The 15,806-nt window shown below is 37.6% G+C and overlaps 1 pseudogene; it reads left to right on the top strand.

The window, feature by feature from the left end:
• Positions 1 to 3,080: 3,080 nt before the first annotated feature.
• Positions 3,081 to 4,000, top strand: LOC130863169 (olfactory receptor 2B6-like; annotated as a pseudogene).
• The last annotated feature ends 11,806 nt before the right edge of the window (positions 4,001 to 15,806 follow it).

Genomic DNA, 15,806 nt, shown 5'->3' with positions numbered 1-15,806 from the left:
GTCTTACACCTTTCTTTTCGTAAAATATTAATTCTCATGTTTATCTCAGTTAAATCCAAAAGGAATGCTTATTGGTACATGCAAAAGAACAATCTGTTTATTACTATGATCTGGTAACTCAAATTATACTTAGGATGTTTATCTCCTCAATTTACCAAATAGTTCTGCTTATATCCTTTATGAAATTCATGAACCACAAGGAAACTGGTGACCAAAACATTCTTTGCCATTGTGGGATAGTAATCAACCTGAAATTTTTCATGTCATGAAATTTTTTTTGTTCCATATCTACTCTCTTACATCCAATCACTGAATTTCTATGATATCTTCCCTAGCCAGTAATTCCACTATGAGGGCTATAAAGTGACTGAGATGAAATGCATGGATGTTTTCTCTGTTCCAAACAACAGCTCCTGATGTCTTCATTGAGGGCTCTGACAGGAAATAATTGAAACCATAATGTCAAGTATGACAAATATCAGTAAGAGGAACTACAATGTTCTTTGGAGGGGAACTATATTTAGCCACATCTATTGTAATTGGTTAGTAGAAAACAAAGCACAATCACTAAATGAAACATGGAAAGCCGGGTGATGGTGGTGCATGCCTTTAATCCCAGCGCTCGGGAGGCAGAGGCAGGCAAATCTCTGTGAGTTCGAGGCCAGCCTGGTCTACAAGAGCTAGTTCCAGGACAGGAACCAAAAAGCTACGGAGAAACCCTGTCTCGAAAATCCAAAAATAAATAAATAAATAAATAATAAAAAAATAAAAAAGAAATATGGAAAAAAGTAATACAATTGTAAAATAAAATTGTTAATTCTATGAAAGGCAAAGAACACATTTTTTATTTTTGTGTTTTTTTCATGATTTCAATTAAATATATCTCAAAAAAGTGAGAAAATATTTCACCTTTTATATCTTGTCTGCTTCATATAATGAGTTATTCTGAGATCACTACTTTTGTTGGCTGGACAAACAGCATGTAAGATCTGGCAGAACCAGAGCTGAACAAAAGTTACTGGGATGCTGGAGAGGTACAGAAGGAATTGCATAGATAATTAGCAAAGAATAAGACATTTCAGTGAAACAAGAGAGATAAGAACAAGAAATCTATCATACAAAGGGGTGACTATAGGTAAAAAGATACCTTCTATTATTGAAAAATGCTAACAGAGCTGAGGTAAAGTTTTTTCCAACAATAATTATTAGGATTTATTGTCACATGAATAAGTCACTATATTTAGTCATATTTCTCAAATTTCTCAAATTATTTATAGACAGCATGTACAACTTTGTCAAAAATAAGATGGTGATAAAAACAAATTCATATAAAACTGTCAAAAATTCTATAGTAAGTGAAGGAATAGAATTATACATATCTTTATTTTGGGATTAAAACTATTCTTAAATTACATTAAACATTATCTCTAAAGTGGTTACAAAACCTTTTTACCAAGAGTCGTGATAATGTTTGGTATCTTAACAACAATATTACATTTATATAACCTTGTACTTCAACTGTGTAATTTGAGTAATTTGTTCTCATTTAAACCAAGTGTTTATTTTACACAAAGGAGCATGAAACATACAAAGTACACATACGTGCAATCAATTTGCATATGTACATAGTCATATTTTTGGTGGCTGTCACAACACAAACAAGTACCAGATAATTTTTAAAAACATTCTTCACAACTTTTCCCATTCTGCTGCATAAAGCTGAATATATAAACAATCATTCTAGCTTCAGGAAGATTACATGAATATAATGCAAAATTTTAAGAAATCATGTGAGAATTTTCCTCATGTAGGAAGTATGACTAAATTGGAAAAAAATGAGATCATCTCTGGAAACTGACTTTTATAGTTTGTGTTATTTGACTGTTGGTGTATGTGTGTGTATGTTTCTTTTTCCTTTTTTTGTTTTTTGTTTGTTTGTTTTTGAGACAGGTTTCTTGGTAGCTTTGGAGCCTGTTCTGGAATTCGCTCTTGTAGAACAGAATGGCCTTGAACTCATGGAGATCTGCCTGCCTTTGCCTTCCAAGGGAAGTGCTGGGATTAAAGGCATGTGCCACCACTGCCCCGCTGTGTGTATGTTTCTTTACATAAACAAAAAAGGACACATTTTATACCATCAGTCTCAGTGATGTTAACTCCTCATTATTCTGTGGCTAAACATCTTTGTATATTAATTTTACATGCACATTATCCTGCGTTTTAGAGGTTTTATCCTTGTTGTCTTAATTATATTAAGCAGAGAGAAGATTCTACAAAAAAAAAACAGAAAAGAAAAGAAAAAGAAGTATATTTGTCACCACCAACTGACTGCTTTTCATGGGTAGCAATTTCAAACTTCTATTATACAAAAGTATTAAGAACCTGCAGGAATGTGCCTTACTCTCTCTGAGGCATGAATGGGGTTGGGGGAAAGATGGAGGGAATGGGAGGAGGGGAGGAAGGGGGTATTGGTACGTGAAATGAAAAAAAAAGGATAGTTTGTTCTCTTTTAAAAAATAAATAAAAGAACCTACAGGAAGGCAAGTTCAATTGAGAAAAATTATGTTCAAAAATATTTTGAGTAAATTACAAACTTAATGAAGCTTCAGTGAGGTTTTCACTTTCTTCTGTGTTAATAGATACAACACCTGATAACAAGTATCATATAATACATCTTTATTATATTTGCCTTTTATTTCTTTATTTTTGTTCGGTATTTAGGTAGCTTGCGGGAGCAATGGAGAGACACAGAGCCTCACTCTGCAATCCGTGCTGGCCTTTCTTTCACATAAATCCTCTTGCTTCAGCCTTTCAAGTGTTGGGGTTACCAGTGTGAGTCACCATGCCTGGTTCTAATTTGACTTTCTAAAACTCTTTACTTGTAAAAATGTGGGTATAAGAACGGATGACAGACTATACATGCACAGCTGTTAATACTATTTTTCTTATTGCAGAAATAAAATGAAGTTATTCATGGTTTTGTTTCAGCATCCCCTATCCAGTTTCTTTACTACATGAAACATTAAGGATAACCAGGACGGCAAAGCTCTATTATTGATATTTTTCAGTATGGAATTCCAGCAATGAGAAGGCTCAATAGCACCCCTCATCACACCAGCGGCTTTGTTCTGGTAGGCTTTTCTGAATGGCCCCGACTGGAGATGGCTCTCCTTGTCGTCGTCTCCATCTTCTATATATTGACCCTCTTTGGTAATTCAGCTATTATCATTTTGTCTCGCCTTGATCCTAAACCCCATACCCCATGTATTTCTTCCTGGCCAACCTTTCCTGTTTAGATCTCTGCTATACTACTTCTACTGTCCCCCAGATGCTGATAAATGTACAGAGCCATAAGAGAAGCATCAGCTATGAGGGATGCATAGCACAGCTGTTCATCTTCCTCGGCCTTCTCTCCATCAGGGCTTGTGATCGCTATGTGGCCATCTGCCAGCCTCGGCGTCACACAGTTGTCATGCGCTCTCAGCTGTTGGCAGCAGTAGCCTGGGTAACTGGTTTCAGCAACTCCTTGGTGCAGACAGTCCTGACTTCTTTGTTGCCTCGTTGTGGGAAATACCAGATAGAGAATTTCTTCTGTGAGGTACCTGCCATGCTTCAGTTATCATGCGTTGACACCTGGGTCAATGAGATAGAGATGTATGCTGCTGTGGTTGTCATGAAAGTTATCCCACTTGGGTTAATTCTTTTCTCTTATGTCAATATTGTCAGAGCAGTCATAAGGATACAGTCTTCTGAAGGTCGGAAGAAGGCTTTTCACACTTGTGGGTCCCATCTTTTGGTGGTCGTAATGTTCTATGGCTCTGCCATCAGTGGATATGCATACATGGCACCTAACAGCAGCTCAGCAAAACTGAAGGGCAAGCTTTTGGCACTCTTCTACGGACTCATGACCCCAATGCTTAACCCTCTTATCTATACCTTGAGGAACAAGGATGTCAAGGCAGCAGTGAAGAAGATACTTGGAAGAGAACAAGAGCAAGGATAGAATTCAGCTTAGGTGAAAACAGGTCCTATTGAAATCCAGTCCTTGGTTCCAGAGCAGACTTGCTAACAGCCATTATTCTTTTAATCAGAAAAACTATCCTGAGTGTGACTACTTGTTATTGTTTATATGAAATAGTCAATTAGTTCAACAAAACAAAAAATGATTAAGTAAATATTAAATTTTATTAGAAATGTTGTGTGGAAAATGAATAGGGGTAGCAACTTTTTAAAAGTGTAAAAACACATCTACATGAAATTTAGTCATTTTGTGCCATACACAACCAAAATGAAATATAATTTCCTACCTTCAATATTTTGCATGTTATAAAGATAAAGATAAAGTTTTATATCTAATCTTCCTTTAATCAGTATTTTGAGTTACCTTCCTGATAAATGAGTGGCTGTGGTAATGATCTGCACTGCTGTGGAGGACAGTAATAAGAAGAGGGCCCCATAAAATCCTTCTGACTGTGTTGCTTTCCTCAGTCTTCCTCACAATGTATTTTTTATCTCATATTGCATTGTGTAATAGATTTGTTTCCATTGTGATTTCTCTGCATGTAAGGAACAGAGCATAACAGATTTTTTGCTTCCAGTTTTTGATAGTATACAGAAATTATCTATCATGCTAGGGAATTACCATTACACTATTTGTTATTCAATTATATTGTGGTTTTTTTATTAACTTAAGTCATTATCTTGTTTCCAATTTTTGAAGAAAGGATTTCATTTATTTTATGATGAACTGAAAATTGTTATTATTTTTCATATAATATATTTTGACCATATTCTTTGCCTTCCCCCAACTCCTTTATCATCTCTAACTCCCTACCCACCCAACTTCATGGATTTTTTTCCTCTCAAAAAGAAAAAGAAAAGAGAAGCAACAAAAAACAAAAAGAATGAAAATCTAATAGAAAAAGTCAGTAAGACAAAAACAAAACAAAACAAAAAGTACACATACACACACACACACACACACACACACACCAACAGCATGGAGTTTGTCTTGTGTTAAGTAACTTCTCCTAAGCATGAAGCCTGCCATACTCCTCTTCTCAGTGCTGAATTTTTTTCTAGTTTGAACCTTTGAAGGTCTTGTGCATGTTGTCATAGTCTTTCTGTCTGTCAGTCTTTCCTATTTGTAGTCCCTTGATTTTCTTCAGTTGTTTTATTGTTCTAGGTAAGAATTTAAGTCCTATATTGGATAGGTATGGAAATAGTAGACAATCTTGTCTTGTTTCATAGGAAATGTTTTGAGTTTCTCTCCATTTAGGTTGATGTTGGCTATGGGTTTACTATAAATTGTCTTTATTGTATTGAAGCATATCCCTTGTATCCTTAAGCTCTCTAGGACTTTTACCAAGAAAGGATGTTGGATTTTGTCAAAGGCCTTTTCAGCATCCAATGAGATGATTACATGGTTTTTGTCTTTTAGTCTGTTTATGTGGTGGATTATGTCTATTGATTTCTGCATGCTGAATCATGTTTGCATCACTGGGATGAAGCCAACTTGATTATATTGGATAAGCCTTTAATATGTTTTTTAATGTTATTTATTTTTCTCAGATCTCTCATGGTGTTGATGACTATGCTGATTGATTATAGCTTTGTCAGTTTAAGAGCAGCAAGCATACCAGCTCCTCCTACAAGGCTGCAGATGTCTTCTCAGTTCTCTTCATTAGTAAAAATCAGGCCGCTGGCCTCAATGGAGAGCTACTTCTAGGTCTCTAGCTGACAAAGGCACAGTTTACCTTGCTACCAGACTCTAAAAAGAGAATAATCTCACAAAACAGGATGCAAAGTAACTTTTTGCTATTCCTTTGTGAGATATTTTGTTCATAGATTTGTTGGCTATTTATAGCTGTGGCAATGAGAACATTTTCTGTAGATTTAAATGCAGTATTTGCTACATAAGAGTTTTCTTGCTTTTTACCCCACTTATGCCCTCTTTTTTATTACTCTTTAAACTATTCCCAAATAACTCTTTTTGTGGATCATTTGTAGTGTCTATGAACTGACATTACTACTTATGTGAACATACTCTCGCAGAGAATAGTACAATTGATGGCAAACGAGTGATCCACTATCACCATCCACCCATCTACACCCATCAACAGGATCTAGCATCCACCTGCAAACTATAGTGGCACAAACAGCAGCGCAAATGTTATGAGAGTATCCAACCACTTTTTAAAATTGGATTATGGAATCACACCTAAAGGAACATAGAAATAAATTGACTCCCAATGGCAAATATAAAGAAAGAAAGGAAGAAAATTCCACCCACCAAGTACCTGTCTTCTACAGAAATTTTTATGTAGTCTGTCAACAGGCAATTTTGTGAGATTGTCTCTATGTAAATTTGACTATTAGAACAAAGAATGAATGATATGACCCTAAGGCCTTCTGGTTTGTGTGTGGTGGGTGGGGGATGGAGCAAGGTTACTCTCTTGTCTGTGCAGAAGTCACACTGCTGAAGTGTTTTGGGAAGGAATTCCATTTTGAAGGGAAAAGTCATGGCTTCACAAGGTTTTTACAGATATGACAGTGATTTTTCTAAAATCGGGTTGCTCCATGTGGACATGGACGTATACACTTCCAGAGGATCTGCCTGTTGGTCTGTCATCTGTACATTCACTGTATATTGTGGACTCCGACAGACAATTCCAGCTCTAGGGAATCCAATAGTTCTCTTAATTCTTTGGTATCTGTATGCTTTGTGCACAAAGACACATGCATTAATAAAGTATGATAAATATTTTAAATTGTTTTATCAAAAACTAGAGAAAGTCATAAGCAAAGCCACTGAAAATGTCAAGTATTTGTGACTGAGCCCTCCATTTTGGTCTGCTGATCTATCATGCTTTCTGAATGCTGAATACTTCACACTGGCTCGATTCCTACATCTTTATAGTAATTTTAAATCAGAAATCAAGGTGTTGTAATTTTATTTGAAAACTGTTTATCTATTGAGATCTTGGTCCATTACCTTCCCTTTGATTTTACTTAATAATGTTGGCTGTGTAGCAATGTCTGGCTTCTTGGAATCAGACAGAAGCAGTGAACAGTGGGTAAACTCTATTGTAAATGTAATAAAAATACCCACAAGTTAACAATCTAACTTTAAACAGGACAGTTCCACAAAAAAATTACTTCAATCAATTTCAGTAATCAAGCTTAATTTTTAATGTTGTTAATGGGTTGTTTAATTTGATATTTGAGAGTTAATAAGACAAATTAAAGATAATTGGGGTGACTTTTAAATTTAGATTTAATGGCTTTAAGAAATACATTGGATCAATAGAATCTCAAGTTCTATTGATAAGAAAGGAAACCAGAAACAGCATCTGAGCCAAGGATATCTCAGGTAAGACGGAATGGAGGATCTGTCTTTGGCAGGCATGTTGTCCTCAGTTTCTGATGAATGAAGAAGGAAAGTTTAGAACAGATGTAGGTTGTTTGAAGAGTCTACTGTGAAGCTGGAGTGATACCTTAATGGGTCAGAGCACTTACTGCTCATGGAGAGGACCCACGTTCTGTTTCTGTCACCCATGTCAGGTGACTCATAACTGCCCGGAAATCCAGGTGCAGAGAATTCAACCCCTCAGGCCTCCATCTAGACACATTTACTCATCTGCACATACCATACACATTATTTTAAAATCAATCTTAAAAATGCAAGTGAATATTGAAGACATATTTTACTTAATTTTCACCTTTACAACCAAATTTGACATTTATCTCAAAATTCCAAATATTTAAATTAAAGACTTTTTTTATTTTAGGCAAAAATAATAGCATAGCATAAACTAATATAATTTCTGGTAACTTCAAGGTAAATTTTATTTTCAGAAACATCATTAGTTTCAAGGTCAATATCTTTTCCTGAATAGACTTTCTGCAGTCATGTGTCCAATCTGAAAAGATGAAGCTGTGTCAACTTTGAGACAGATAACTCATGATAATTGAAGTTATGAGCAATGTGATCTGATGTCCAATGGGTTAGAGTTGAGGAAGAGGAGTTCCTTCCTGGTCCTTACATCTCTAGTTTATGTTGTGAGAACTCCTACTAAGTTCACAGAGCTACTTATAATTTGTACTTCTAATTGTCTTAATTGTTTTACGTCAGTTTTCAACATTTCAGATAGATTAGGGTAAAATCTATTAATGCAAGGATTGCTTGAACATGATAAAAAAATCATCTAAGTCATTTTTTTTCACACTGAATGTCTACTTAGATGTGTTTGATGCAATTCCAGTAGGTTTTGTTTGTTGACTTGTGTTTTGCTCCTGTTCCAGGCCAGTATGAATTATTCTGACTTCTAACTGAGAACCACATGTGAATAACAAAGCATATGCAGAGATATTTAACTATTCAACAGCAATTTGTTTCTATTTTGACTTTGATCATACCTCATAATTTAGAAGGATTAAATCATTTCGAAGACAAGCACTCCTAACTAAAAACAACAATAGAACGTTTGTCAATGAAATAAAAAAAAAAACAAATCATCCACTGTCTCCTCTGCAGAATGTATCTCCAGACACAGCAACAAAAGTACATGATATAGAATCTGTACTTTCAGGACTTCCTCCTGAGGAAAAGAGTGAGCATGTGCTGAAGGAGAAAGAATCTACACAGCGTGTCAGCCCCATCAAAAAAGAAACAACAAAGATAGATGGTGGGCTTTCTAAGAAAAACAAAGTTAATGTTGTCCTTGTGGAAGAGTCACTGCCTAGTACCTCCAAAGGAAAAACACACTACACGGTAATCCCCACTACTTTGAAAAGTGCTGATCTATGTAAATAAACATAAATATTTAAAACACATTTGCGATCATGTCCGTTTAGGAAGACAACACTATTAACTTGTTCCCTAGGGCCTGTGATTCCCCAAGTCATGGGTTTTGGGCCTGGTTTACAGTACCAGGCAAGAATTCTCACCTATGAAGCAGGCCTCAGACCCAGTTGAAAACTGGTTGGTTACATGCACCCTTCACCTTTGGGCCACATACATACCAATGTGTGGTTTTGGTGGTTTTGGTATCTTGGTTGAACAGCATGTGGCTTTAGTTGCACGACCTTAGAACCAGCTTCATTGTTCTCTGATTTTGCTTCTTGGGCAGTAGCTGCTGGTTTAATTACTATGGCTCTGAGTGTAACTTGAAGTCACATATGGTGACTGACACCCCCAGGATTGGTCTTTGTACTTGGGTTTAGTTTGGCTTTGCAAAGTCTTGTGTGCTTCTATGGGGATGTTAAAATTCTCTCCTCCATTTCTAAGAGGAATGCAACTGCAATTCCAATGGGAATCACATTGAATCTCTAGATTGCTTCTGAGCAACAACAAAAACAAACAAACAAACAAAAAACTATTTCTCACAATATTGAATTTTCCCAATCCATGTCCATGAGAGGTGTTTGCAAATTCTGGTATGTTCTTCGATTTTTTTCATTAGTTGTATTACACTTTCATAAACATTTGACATATTTTTCTATATAAGTTTTTAAAACTATTTTGAATGGGAATGTTCTCATGAAATCTTTCTCAGCATACTTGTCATTGGTACATAAAATGATACTCCTTTTCTATTTCATTATTTATTGTATTAGTATCATTTTATATTACTGTAGTTTATCTTTTCTCTATCTTTTCTGTGATTTTAATATTGAGTACTACTGGCTTCACAGAAGGAATTTGGAAGGGCTTCTGCTGGACCTGGTTTTTGTTGTTTTAATAACTTAAGGACTGATGGTAAATCTTTGAGAGTGTGGTGGGACTCTGGGCCTGGACTTTTTATGGTCGGAATGATTTTTATTAGGCTTTCAATTTTCTCATGAGTTATGTGTCTGTTTAGGTTGTTGATCTCATTTTGAATTAAGTTTTTGGTAGTTTGTATGAAACTGGAAATTGGTTCATTTCTTTTAGGTTTTTTGACTAAATAGGGCAGACTTCAAAAAATAATTTTGAGCACCTAATTTCATAGTTATTTTTATGTGTATTGGTCTTCGCTTGTATTGCGTCTGTGCATCATGCCCATACAGTACCCATGGAGGCCAGAAGAGGACACTGAATCCCCTAGGAGGGTAGTCACAGACTGCTGCTGTGAGCCAGCATGCAGGTGCTGGATATTGAACCACAGATCTGCTGGAAGAGTATCCCGTACTCCAACCTTCTGAGTCATCTCACCCTCCCCAGAGCAAAAGCTTTGAAAGCATTCTTCTGTTATGTTTTTTTTTTTTTTTTTTTTTTTTTTTTGGTGTCTATTGTAATGGTCACTTCTTTCCTTCTTTTAGTTTGTGGGTATAGGTCTGTGGATTTATCTTCTAAAAGAACGAGCTCTTAGATTCATTGCTTCTTCTTATCATTTTATTTGTTTATGTTTCATTACGCTCTGGGCTGGTGGGCTTCTTTCTTGGGTTGTGTCTCATGTCAGATTCTAGCATGCCTTAGATAGGGCCAATGGCAGAGCTGTGAGGCCAGAGCTAGGCCAGGGAAAGATGGTGCATGAGCTGTTTGACAGGACCTTCACCAGGCAAAGCCAATGAGAGTCATGGTTTGGAGATATGGCTATGGTTTGGATATGCCAGATGAGGGAGATGGGAGTAAGGGACAACTCACAAGTTAAAGTCAGAGCCGGAGGTTTTAGTGTTGGTCTTTGGATGCTGAGATGGCAACTGTGGGCATGGGCACGGCTAGTTCCACTTCTTAAAGTTAGGCAAGTAATTGTGAGCAGCTAAACCTTTATGCGGACATGTAATTAGTAAATGATTATTAGTGCGTATTTTTCTGTATCAATATCTGGTGACTCCTAAGAGAAAAAGGAGTTGTTTGAAGATGAGCACCCTAAATTTAAAAAAAAATGAGTATATAATGAAGCAAATGTGTATTCCACCTTTCCTATCTGCAGAAAATAACTCAGGGTGAAGAAGAAACTAACTGTGACAGTAAATACACACCTGCCTATTCCTGGCCTAAGTCTGAGAACCCAGAAGTAGAAAAATGGGCCAAGATGGTTGCAGCACAGTGTTCATATCTAAAGGAAAAACTAGAGAAGATGAGAGAAGGTATTGAATCCTCTGAATCCAATACATCTGATGAAGAACCAGTACATAGTACCTCTGGAGGAAGAACACGCTCAGCGGTAAGGAGTTCCCGCTAATTTAAAACATTCAGTATTTCATGATGAGGGGAAAGATGAATGTAGAAGGTCTCTCTGTGGTGCTGCAGAGATGTCAAGACGAAAGAACGCAGCTTTGAACGCATCCTTGCACCTCCTGTTCTCTTAGTTCCAGGAATGTGCTTTTTAGACATTTCCCCAACTTCCCATGCAAGTGATTTAAGCCATGAAAATAGCAAACCTTCAGATTATCACGGTTTAAACACAAAAGAGGATTCTGATTCACTGATACAAAAATAAATGGTAATATCCACAAGGCAAGGAGGGTGGGAACTGGGAGTCATTACAGTTGCAATAATATTTGATGTAAGTAAACCAAAGCATAAGAAATTGGAAACTTGATATTAGACATAGACCTAAAGTACTAAATCCAGAGTCCAGTCATTTATGCACTTCCAAGGAATTTTTTATTTAATTGCAATAAAAGACACCTTATCTCTGTAAAGATATATGCATAGAATAGTTGAAATCTCATTTATTTCTCTAACTTGTTTTTACTTTAAATGTTTCAGAAATTAGTGTAGGCTTCATTTCTGCTTTAGGTCATTGAGAATGTCACAGAATGCATTTGATCACATTCACCCCCAGCTCCTCACAGATTACATCCCCTGCCCTACCCACCTAATTCTGTGTCTTCCAGTTTTTCCCAAAATCCCATCGAGTCAGATTTGTGTTGCCACCTACTGGAACGTGGTCCACCCACCAGGGACTACAAAGACCCTTACAGAAAACTACTTCTCCCTCTCCTTGCAGCAGTGATTGCCAGTAGCTCCTCAGCAGGGGCAGGACTTCAGGCCCACCTCACCTCTTCGTGCTGGGCCTTTCTCTGACTTGTGATCACACAGGCCTTGCACATGCTGCTGTGGCTGCTGTGGAGTTCTTCATTCAACTGCCCTGTTTGCCCAGAAAACACTGCTTTCTTGTAGTCATCTACATTATATGGCTCTAAAAGTCTTTCTGGCACCTCTTCTGCAAAGATGCCTGAGCTTTAGGAGATGGTATGAGATAGGTGTTTCATTTGGCCCAAGCATTCTGCAGAGACCAGCTGTAGGTCTCTGTCAATCACCATCTACTGCAAAAGGAAGCTTCTCTGATGAGAGTTAATAGGGGCAGTTACCTGTGGGCTTAATAAAATAGATAGGATCCAGTTTAACACTGACCTCTATGGGTATTCCAAATGAAATATGCACATCTATCTACAAATGAAAGATATACAAATATATCTACAAATGAAAGAAAACTTACAATATTGTCTTTTGGGTCTGGGTTACCTCACTTGAAATGACTGTCTCAAGCTTCAACCATTTACCCGTGGATTTTATGACCCAATTTTCTTCTTTTATTAATATTTTTTTATTAATTAATTTATTTAATTATTAAAGATTTCTGCCTCTTCCCCGCCACCACCTCCCATTCCCTCCCCCTCCCCCAATCAAGTCTTCCTTCCTCCTCAGCCCAAAGAGCAAGCAGGTTTCTCTGCCCTGTGGGAGGTCCAAGGACCACCCACCTCCATCCAGGTCTATTAAGGTGAGCATCCAAACTACCTGGGCTCCCACAAAGCTGGATAAAATTCCGTTGTGTAAATACACCACATTTTCATCAGTTGGTGAACATCCAGGTTCTTTTCATTTTTCTGACAATTGGGAATAAGACAGCAATGAACATGAATGAGCAAGTATCACTGTGGAAGGTTCTCGCAGACTCGTTGGGTAGATGCCTAAGGACTGGAATAGTAGGATCATGTGGTTGATTTATTCGTAGATTCACGAGGAACATCTGACTAATTTCCATAGTTGGCTACACCTTTTCGCACTCTCACCAGGAGTGAACACCTATTCCTTTTTCCCAACATCCATGCCAGCAATTTTTGTCATTTTAGGAACCTTATCCATTCTGACTGGGATAAGATGAAATCTCAAAGTAGTTTTAATTTATATTTTTCTTCTGGCTAAGGATGCTGAACATTTAAAAAAAATTATTGGACTTTTGGTTTTCCTCTCTTGGAAGCTATTTGTTTAGTTCCGTGCTTCACTTTTTTACAAATTGGTTTGCTTGTTTCCTTGGTGCTTATGTATTTATTTGTTAGTTTTTTTCTTTTTCACTATTTTTATTGATTCTTATTGAGCTTTACATTTTCCTCTGGTCCCCGCCCTGCCTCTCCTCTTCACCTTCAACCCTTCCCTAAGGTCCCCATGATCCCAATTTACTCAGGAGATCTTGTCTTTTTCTACTTCCCATGTAGATTAGATCTATGTAAGTCCTTCTTAGTGTCCTCATTGTTGTCTAAGTTCTCTGGGATTGTGCGTTGCAGGCTGATTTTCTTTGCTTTATGTTTAAAAACCACCTATGAGTGAGTACATGTGATAATTGTCTTTCTGTGTCTGGGTTACCTCACTTAAAATAATGTTTTCTAGCTCCATCCATTTTCCTGCAAAATTCAAGATGTCATTATTTTTTCTGCTCTGTAGTACTCCACTGTGTAAATGTACCACATTTTCCTTATCCATTCTTTGGTTGAGGGTCATTTAGGTTTTTTAAAGGTTCTGGCTATGACAAACAAAGCTGATATAAACATAGTTGAGCACATATCCTTGTGGCACAATTGAGCATCCTTTGGATATATATATATATAGTTCTTGAGGAAGGTTGTTTCCTAATTTTCTTAGAAATCGTCACACTAACATACAAAGGGGTTGTCCCAGCTTGCATTCCCACCAGCGATGTAGAAGTGTTCCCTTTTCCCTACAACCTCTCTGCATAATTTGTCATCAGTGTTGTTGACCTTGGCCATTTTTTTATTTAAAAAGTAGAATTTTATTTTTTATTTTTTTGCTTTTTAAAAATTTTAAAATTTTTTTGTTGAAAAAATTTCTGCCTTCCATTTCCCTCCCTCTCCTCCCACTCCTCTCCCCCTTTCCCCACTCTTCTCCCCCTCTCCCCACTCCTCTTCCCCTCCCCTACTCCATTCCCCCCCTCTAGCTTCTGAGGAGCAGTCCTGATTCCCTGCCCTGTGGGAAGTCCAGGGTCCTCCCCCCTCCATCCAGGTCCAGGAAGGTGAGCATCCAAACAGGCTAGGCTCCCACAAAGCCAGTTCATGCAGTAGGATCGAAACCTAGTGCCATTGTCCTTGGCTTCTCTTCAGCCTTCATTGTCCACCATGTTCAGAGAGTCCGGTTTTATCTCATGCTATTCAGTCCCGGTCCAGCTGGCCTTGGTGAGCTCCCAATAGATCAGCCTCACTGTCACAGTTTGTCGGTGCACCCCTCGCGGTCCTGACCTCCTTGTTCATGTTCTCCCTCCTTCTGCTCCTCATTTGGACCTTGGGAGCTCAGTCCAGTGTTCCAATGTGGGTCTCTGTCTCTATCTCCATCCATCGCCAGATGAATATTCATCAGTATGGCTATATGCCCTATCATATGACAAAAACATTTGTTCAACTATGTTCATAGCAGCATTATTTGTAATAGCCAGAACCTAGAAACAACCTAGATGCCCTTTAATGGAAGAATGAATGAAGAAAGTGTGGAATATATACATATTAGAGTACTACTCAGCGGTAAAAAACAATGACATCATGAATTTTGTATGCAAATGGATGGAAATAGAAAACATTATCCTGAGTGAGGTATGCCAGACCCAAAAAGATGAACATGGGATGTACTCACTCATAATTGGTTTCTAGCCATAAATAAAGGACATTGAGCTTATAATTTGTGGTCCTAGAGAAGCTAAATAAGAAGGTGAACCCAAAGAAATACATATAGTCATCTGCCTGGATATGGGAAGTAGACAAGATTGCCAGGCAAAAACTGGGAAATTGGGGGTGAGGTGGAATGGGGGTAAGGGGAAATGGGGTGAGAAGAGTAAGAAGGAGAAGATGGGGGGAGCTTGGGGGAATGGTATGGTTGGGATAAAGGAAGGGTGGATATGGGAGCAGGGAAGTATATATCCTAATTAAGGGAGCCATCTTAGGGTTGGCAAGAGACTTGACTCTAGAGGGGCTCACAGGTGTCCAGGGAGATGTCCCCAGCTAGTACCTTGGGCAACTGAGGAGAGGGAACCTGAAATGACCCTATTCTATAGCCATACTGATGAAGATCTTGGCCATTCTTACAGGTGTAACATAGAATCTCAGAGTTGTTTTGATTTGCAGTTATCTGATAACTGATGATGTTGAACATTTCCTTAAGTATCTTTTAGCCATTTTAGATTCATTTGTTGAGAGTTCTCTGTTCAGGTCTGTACTTCATTTTTTTTTTATTGGATTATGTGTTCTTGTGATGACCAATTTCTTAAGTTCTTTCTGTATTTCAGAGATCAGGCTCCTGTCAGATATGGGGTTAGTGAAGATTTTTCCCATTCTTTAGGCTGTAGTTTTGTCTTGTTGACCTTGTCCTTTGCTTTACAGAAGATTTTCAGTTTCAGGAGGTCCCATTTATCAATTGTTTCTCTCAGTGTCTGTGCTGCTCGGGTTATATTTAGGAAGTGCTCTCCTGTAACAATGTGTTCAAGTGTACTTCCCACTCTGTTCTATAAGGTTCAGTGTGGCTGGCTTTATGTTGAGGTCTTTGATCCATTTGGACTTGAGTTTTGTGCATGGTGATAAATATGGGTCTATTTTAA

Source organism: Chionomys nivalis, chromosome 20 (assembly GCF_950005125.1).
Source record: "Chionomys nivalis chromosome 20, mChiNiv1.1, whole genome shotgun sequence".
In the NCBI taxonomy this organism is placed as follows: domain Eukaryota; kingdom Metazoa; phylum Chordata; class Mammalia; order Rodentia; family Cricetidae; genus Chionomys; species Chionomys nivalis.
This window is presented reverse-complemented; position numbering and strand designations above follow the sequence as displayed.